This window comes from Malaclemys terrapin, chromosome 7 (genome assembly GCF_027887155.1).
Source record: "Malaclemys terrapin pileata isolate rMalTer1 chromosome 7, rMalTer1.hap1, whole genome shotgun sequence".
NCBI classification, from domain to species: domain Eukaryota; kingdom Metazoa; phylum Chordata; order Testudines; family Emydidae; genus Malaclemys; species Malaclemys terrapin.
In genome coordinates, this window is record NC_071511.1 from 83914424 (window position 1) to 83923323 (window position 8900).

Here is an 8900-nt window from a genome sequence, read left to right on the forward strand (position 1 = left end):
TGCTGTATTTACCCCTTTTGTCTGTCAGTGCTTGGTGACCCTATAGCCTTCTGCTGTTGAATGCTTTAAAGACTTATAATTTCCTGCATACAAGTCTTCTAATTCTCTTTAACACAGACCTTTGCTCCCAAGGGTAGCAATGTAAGCGTCAGCCTTGCCCCTGACTTTTGTTTTTTAATCTCACCTCTCCCTTGTCTGTAAATCTGTTTATCTCCACCTCTCAAATTTTACAAGAATTTATTATTAATGTAACTCTTTCAAAATCTATATTCACGTCAATCATTTTCTGTCTTAACTCTGATAGTTCCCTTTTTTATCATCCTGTTATAGCCTTACTCTTCCATGGAGTCCAGAATGCTGCAGTTAAATTACTTTTTCATTACAAGAAAAAGGGGCATTTCAGTCCATCCCTTCACCTTCACTATCAATCTTCATATCCACTTGTAAACTGCCCATTTATTTTTCAAAATTCTCCATAAACTTTTGGCATTCTACCTGTCTGACCCTCTATCCACATATGGTCAACAAAGTCCATTTTGCCCCCAGTCTCAGCTCTCCACAGCTGAAGATCATTCTTTGCTTGTACTGCTGTATCTCTGGCATTTTGTCCTTCCTTCTGTATGATTTACTCTGTTCAGATCTTAACATAACAGATAAGATTATGACTGTCCCTGCAAAGACCCACAAGCAGGAGATGGTGCTTCTTTGTGTCTTCTATTTGTCCCTGTGCAGGGATCAGCCGTAGTCCCAGTGGGAAGTTCAAGGACTGCATAAAGTTAGTGCCACCACTGGCACTAGACTCTCCAAAGAGGAGTGGAGTTAGGGATTTGCCTTTTCTTGGGGTGATTTGGCTTGAGCAGGAAGGAGTTGAACATAAACTGCACTCTGTGAAAGGGTGTAGGGGTTCCAGTTTTGCTGTGTGCTTCTCCACTCTGTTACAATTCTCTTTGGGACTCCTACTATTCCCCAGCCTCTTCTGACTCCCTCCACCCCAAATGGGCTGTAGCCATAAGCTACATTTTAGCCCAAATCTTCCCATTCTTTTTAGCCTACAAATGACACTAGATCCTACTCAGTACTGCATACTTCAGTTCTTCCCCCACCATAGCTAATCTGCAAGAACACTTGCATGTTTATCACTTTTAATGTCAACTCTTTTCTTTTCTCCTACTGGATCTTCATCCATGTCATTTTTCCTTTTATGAGTTGCTGTGCTCAGCTTGAAAGTCTTCTCTCTTTTGCCTCTTTCTGTTAAGCATTTTATGACACTTTGTATGAAGGCTGCTATATCAAGATAAGTTGTACTGTTGTGTGATTCAGAACCCGCAGAGTTAATTCAAATGAAATGAAATTGATGTTACTGTGACACGGTGTTTATTGGTGTCTAATTCTAAAATGCTAAAAGCTCCCAATGATTTATTTGCAATGACTGCAGGATTGGGCCTTAAATTGTTTTATATGTTGAGTCATACGTCAATCACTGTTTCAGGTTGACAACATTTTTAAATGTGGCTGTACTATCACTCAACTGTTCTACCCACTTTGTGCGCCATTACAACCTTCCACAAAGTCAAAGGGCACAATACTGTTATAAATAGATGCCAAAATGTTCTATGCGTAGGAAGTAGAACACAATTGACAATTAAGCTACATAGAGATGTCACATGCAGTAGACTGAATGTATTAAAAAAAATTGCTGTTGTAGCTTCACATTGGAATAGATGTCAATCATTTGACACTTAATTGATATCACAATTGTTGCCACAGAACATTTTAATACTGTATTGTGGAAGATTTTATGAATTGTTTGATAAACATTTTAGATGTCTTACTTGTTTCTTGTTATATACTATTATAATGCAAAAGTTTTTTTAAAAATATAAAAATAAAGGGCCTTTTTCTCATTTACGCTAAGGCCCTTTAACACCCCTCTGGGAGAACAAAATGACATTAAAGTGGAACTGAATGAAACTGACACATAGTAAGGTGTGTTAACTCTAGCAGGGTGGTGTAAAGAAGTCTTAGTGTAACTGAGAATCAAGCCTCAAAGTTGACTGTGCAGTCATCAATGGATGATCTTTACAATATCTCTGCTGCACACGTATTGGCCAGCGAGATCCAAATCATTATGCTGGTGTTTAGTTTAGAGAAAATTAGAAATGTAGTTTAGAAAGATATTCTAATCTAGCTTCTTTTGTAGGATTTAGATATCCAGCTGTAGGCTGACCTTCTTTCCCCTCTTGCCTACAAAAAGAATGTGGTAAGGGATTTGTACCTCAAATTAGTGACCTGGCTATAGAACTGGTAGGATTGTGAATAATATTAATTGCAAATTTGGGCAATTTTTCCTCAAATAATTATTCACAACGTTTTTATCATTATTATTAAACAGCTTTACTTGACCACTTGAAGCGGGGTTGTGAGAATTCACTCAGCTCCATTCTCTGCTGACATAAGATCCAGTGAGGTTTGTTATACTGTGTAATATTGCCACACTACAGGGAAATGTGAGGCACAAAGCTAAAAGCCAAAGTTTTCTCACCACCCTAATTTTGGTGATATTAGACAGCGAAACCATTAGCCCAATCCTGCATGCCTGAGTCATGCAAAACTTCCATTGCTGCCAGTGTGAGTTTTGCATTAGCAAGTATTGAGCCTCATCATCCTATACTATTGTATTGGAATTATAAAATGATCTCCTAAAAATAAATAAATACTGGGGAGAAAAAATTTTTTGCTTTTCATTCTTACATGTCTAAACTGTGGTGATACTGTACATCACTATAACAGACTTCTTTTTACTTTTGTGAATGTCACTTTATAATTCTAGCAAAACGCAAGGCAACCTTTGCATTCTGAATGTTATGAGCCTCTAGTCCTCAAAATATCTCCCAAGATTAAAAAAATTATTAAAAATCCAGAGAGGCAAACTGAATATTCCAATATAGTTAAAAGAAAAATCTGTTTAAGTATTAATATTGGACATTTAATACTTTAACATTAAATTCTTCTACTATTTCTTTGCTGAGTTTGGAAGAGGACAGTTCTTGGTAATGTCACAATATCATGACATGTCATAAATGCTTTTTAAAAACTTGGCATTACCAGACACAACAACATTATTTTTTAAGGCTACAATGTTACATTCAGAGAATGCAGTTTGATTCTCTCCTGACTTTAATAAAAAAACTAAAAAGGTACAGTATGCCAAAGCAGAAAAATTGATTTTTGTTTGATCAATATATTATTGATTTTTGTTTGATCAATATTATTATTTGATCAATATAATATTCTGTATATTTCTTGATTTCTTTATATGGAATGCATTTAATATTTATTTTGCAGCTTTGAACTTCTGTGTTTTGGGGATTTGGTGGTGTTGTTTTGTTTTTTTGTTTTTTGGTGTTATCAACCTACTGTATTTAGACCTGAAAAAATGAAATAACTTTTGAAAGACAAATACAATTTTCTTTTTAACATTAACATGTTTTTAGTTCCTAATGGAGAAAAAAAAAACAGAAAGAAAAAGCACTTCATTATGTCACAGTATGTACAGAAGAAAGTTAAAAAGTTACTTCATTTCTCATACATTTGGGACCCGATTCTCATCTAGTGTAAATCCACATAATCCCATTGAAGTTCGTGGAGCTATGTGGATTTACATCAGTGAGGATCTGACCCTTGAAATCTTCTCTGCAGCAAAGGGAACTCTTACCAGCAGTACTTGAAGACTTGTGAGTTGTGACTGCATGTTACTTGAAAGACTTACTTAAACTATGTTTTTGGTGCAAGCAGTTGTTGTACACGATTTCATGTTTATGTAGCAAGATGCATTGAAATGTTGATAATAGTGTTGAAACATACATGTAAAGATTGTTGTTGTGGAAATTGTCTGTTCTGTTATATTTTTCTTGTGTGTCTCATCTGTTTAGAACGTAAATTTTCATTTTTTTATCGTCCTAACTGAATAAGGCTAAATGAATACTGTAATTGAAAATATATTTTAAATCTTGTCATGAGTTTTTAAAAAAAGACTATTACAAATTGTATCATTCCTGATTACACAGAACTTTGTGGGTGGTTTTAAATAAATTTTATACTTCTATTTTGCACTCAGTAGTCTAATTTTTCTTTCCTATATTTCTTAAATCGTTATGTTTTGTAAATATGCATTTCAAAATAGCAATACTATTTTTGTGTTTCCAAACACAAATAAAAAGAGTAGATTCCTGATCATATGTGGCCTGATCCTGCTAAGACAAAATGCATGCTGAAGTCATTTGAGGAGGACAGGAGGACTGGGCTGCTACAGGCCCCATTCCCTGCATCTTGTTCCAGTATCAGGGCCATAGTATGTAATGTAGAACAAAATCTTACACCCATATAATTGAACTTATTGCTGAAACAAATAGTATTTAAAATTTACTTTTATGTAAACTTTTATTTTATCAAACAATAAATACTGATTCCATAGCTAGGAATATTTTGGTATTGTAGCACATATGAGGATGCTAATAATCTTTCAGCCAAATATGCTGTGCCTTGGAGGCAGTTATGCTCACCAACATCATGGTAGTCTCCGGATTCTGTACACTGAATACATCTTTTCTCTTTTATAATTAGTAAAATAAAAGCAATTCCTTTTCATCTTATTAAGGAAGGGGTTAAAAAAAAATAGTAGATGTCATTAGTTTTCTTATGAAAGTATTCAGTTTTGTGAAGTATTTCCCCAACAAAATTTTCCAATCTTATCATTAACACTTTTGGTTATATTTGGGTATTTATTTATGGTGAACACAAACCCTGCTGGAGTCCAGGAGTACAGTTTGATCCCATCTAACCCTATGGGCTAGCTGCATTGGAGGGGGAATCAATCAGAAGTAGAATCAGTATCTCTTGGGATTCCTGGCCCTTCTGAGGTATGCAGTACAAAACCCCGCAGCAACAGATGTGGTCAAAAATTTTGAATTCTTGTTTTTCAGCAAAAAAGACAAAAATGTTAGCCAACATTGTCGCAAAAAGTGCCCCACAGCAACTCTCAGGATTGAGGCTCTGCTCTCACTACTTCCATTAATACAATACTACATAGAAAGAAATTCTGTTCTGAGGAGACTGTGACCATTCAGGTTATTTTTCTCCTTTTGTTTATTTTTATTTTTTTCAATTACAAAAATTCAGTCCAAAAAGCTTGTACACCTCTACCCCAATATAACACTGTCCTCAGGAGCCAAAAAATCTTACCGCGTTATAGGTGAAACCACGTTATATCGAACTTGCTTTGATCCACCAGAGTGCGCAGTCCCACCCCCCCGCTGCTTTACCATGTTATATCCTAATTCATATTATATCGGGTCACGTTATATCGGGGTAGAGGTGTATTATCAAGTTCTTTCTGAAAACTGGAACCCCCAAAAGTTAGAAAATTCTACTGGTCTGAGGTTTCAGTTACAGGAAGGCTCCTTTCCAATCTGGGTGGATACAAGCCTGTGGCTTTTTATAGTGACTGATCCACCAGCCTTGCCCCCACTTTTTCTCCACATCATACTTAATAACTCTTCCAACAGACACATATTTTCCACAGCCAAATATACACTTTATGTTAAGAGTTGGAGGCAGATTATTATCTGAATATGTACAATGAATTTTCGCATGTCAATATTGTAAAACATGTATGAAGGGTAATAGAATATTTATGTACCTTTAATTTTTTAGGGTCATAGGGCTTTAAATTGTAGTGTTCTCGTCACATATTTTGCATACGAGTTACATTAGTTATTGCAGCAACTCCAAGTTAATTTTTTTTTTGTAGGGGCTATCTTTCAGTGTTTAGAAGCATCCCACTATCTGATAACTACACTGAAGGAGCATGATACTGCAGTTCAAATACTGTTTGTGATATCTTAATGATTTTTATGCTGGTCATAGACAGATTTCCATTGAATACTGTTGGTTCATATTTTTGTAAATAACCCTCCAGAAAATCCATTGTAGAACAATCTTTAGGATTATTCATTGAGGGTTAAATTCTGCAAAGTGCAAAGGGCACACAAAGTGTACATGCATCTAAACTTGACTTACATCTTAAAATGGGAGTTAAGTAGTAGGCAGGGCTTTGCAGGGACCTCCTGCACTACAGTGAATTTTAAACTCAGACCTGATTTTTTTTTTAAACCACAAACAAAATTGTGCTTTAGCTAATGCTATTTTGGGTTAAGAATTGACATATGTGCTTTAATGTAAAACAAACAAAAAAAATTACTAAGGAAACCTGCTATGTGTTTTGGATCCATGACACACTGAAATAAATGTAAAAAAAAAATGTTTAAATCTAATCCCAGACATGACATTAGCTACTGGTTGAACAATGACCCTGTGTTTTCTAAAGGCGAATCTAAATCACTCCACCAGCTGCTCACAATCTGATCTACTTTTCTGAATGGTCATAATCCTGGTAGAACTACTTCTGCTTGTATAACAGACAAAAGTTACCCAAAATTCTTAACTAAAGCATTTCTTCCAAAGGGCAGAATCTGAACCTTCATCTCTGCTATATTCTGCTGCCCAGCTGCTCTCCTAACAAATGGGTACTATTTCTCACCTGTGCCATTCAGAGGCGGTCCAAGGTTGCTTGTAGAGGCTGCAGGATGGAGTTGCACCTCTTCCATTTAAGCCACCAGAAACTTTGCCTCCTGCTGCAGAAGTTGGCTGTTCAGTTTCTTGTGACCATTTTGTTTTACAACCTTAAGTTGTATCCTTTTTCATATAATAGCAACTTTGGCTCAGCTTCTAGCACTGCTGTCCCTCAATTAGGGAAACTCTGTAGCACTAAGGGTATAGCCCTCTGGTTCCTCAGGTGCAGCCCCCCTTCAGCAGGCTCCCTCTACACCCCCACCACAGTAGTGGAAAAGCCCTGCAAGCACTGAGTCAGGTGATGGTCCAAAAGGTGTTACAGACAGCTTTTCAGAAGCCACCGAGGATGATCTGGGTCCTGCTGCTCTAAGCCCCAACTCTCACTCTGCCAGAGCATGAGACTTTGATTTGGACTGTGCAGCAGGTCCTCGACACTCCCACCATACTGTGGTCATGAGACATCTCAACCAGCAGCATAAGGATTCCCAAGGAGAGGAGAACTCCCCACTGCCTGCTCAGGTGTAAGTCTTCCAAACGGCAGAGATTCCAGATCTCTAAAAAGGCAAAAGCAAGCATCCCCTTTGCAAGGAAATAATTTGCATTGTTAATGGGCAAGTGGTTTTAAAATCACAGTTTATACTTTGTCTCCTTTGCCCTCCTACCTTGAGGAAGTGTTTGCTGGGATATTTTTCCTGAACAGAAGCTGTCACTGTGCTCTGTATGGGACTCCCTGCAGCATGTTTGGGCATGAGGAGAAGCCTGTTATTTCAATGAAGCCAGGCCTTCAGCTGCAGCAAAATAGGAAATGGGCTTGTCTGGCTTTCAGCCCTGCAGATCCTTGCTCTGCCAGGGAAGGAGACTCGGAATGCAGGCAGCCGCAGAATAGGAATTGTGCCACTCTGCTTTTCAGCCAACAAACACTTGATCTTCCAGGGAAAGAAGCTCAGACCTGAAAGGTGGGGAGGGGTCCCACTCCATAAGCTGGCCAGAACAGAGGCACATAAGGACTCCATTTCCCATGCAGCTGTGTTATCATGGGATTACAGATGGGTAAGTGAAAAAGCCTTTCCCAGGTTCAAAATGGCTCCTGATTTACCAAGTAAAGCCCCATGAGGTACTAGGTTTCTCCTAAACTATTCAAATGTGTGCTGGGTTGGGGAAGAAGGCAGACAACCTCCCAGGGACCTTCTAGTGGGCTATTCCCACAATCAAGGTATTTGTCCTAGTACCCTCCGTTAACTGTCTCTGTAAATAGCCGATGGGCAGTACCAAACACACACCAACCCTGACCAAAAAAACCCAAACATATCCCAAAACACCATTGATTCTCCGAAGACAGGAAGACAGTGGCTTGCATGAAATTTATTAATTTTCATAATAATAATTAAATAACTTTCCTCTCAAGCAAAATTAGAAACAGCGTTTCCCAGACTCTCCTCCTTTGAGGACAACATAAGATCCAAATGAAGTCTTCTGATTAAAACCAAATGTTAAACTGAAATGTTACATAAAAACAAAGACATATTCATAAGTTTGTGAACCGATAGTTGGCTCAGCAGAACCTGTCCTAGTGAAAGGCACAGACACACCTTCAGAAGGGGACTTCCTTCCAAAAGATCCCATAAACCGTCAGAGTGAGGACATGACATTGAAATTTCAAAGCCATTGAGACCAAACGTATTTTCTATACATAGTAAAGAAAATCTATGTGGTGGCAGGTGGCTTTAATAGAACGAGCATGCATAGGCAAGCCAGCATGCTCCGCTGTATGAAAGCCAACTTTCCGTGGCAGCTGGCAGGGGAGCCTCCAGACGTGTCAGTCACAGGGAGCCTCCAGACGTGTGTGTGAAGTGAAGGGGTTGGGTAGAGAAAAGGGTTTTTAGTGATTGTCTTGCTGCTTTGTGACCTACAGTCGCACTACTGCAGAGGAGAGATGTCTCCAGGCTGTATTGTTCCTGTCCTACAATATAATTCCGTCCTGTTTCCACATAATGGGCTTTAAATAACTAGCTGAAACATGTTAGATTTCAATTCCTTGGTTTTTTTTTTTTTTTTTTTTGAAAGAAACCCATCACTTCTTTTTGATTCCATTGTTATTTTTTTTTATTCAAGACTTTATCATTTCAGCTCATTCATATTATTAATCAGAGCATTTGGGAGGATTTGCTCCAGAGCTGAGGCAACAGCTGGTCCAAATATTAATTGAACCTAGCAGGGCTGAATGCAAAAATCTGTACTTTGACTGTACTTGCACTGCTTCTGTCTGTACT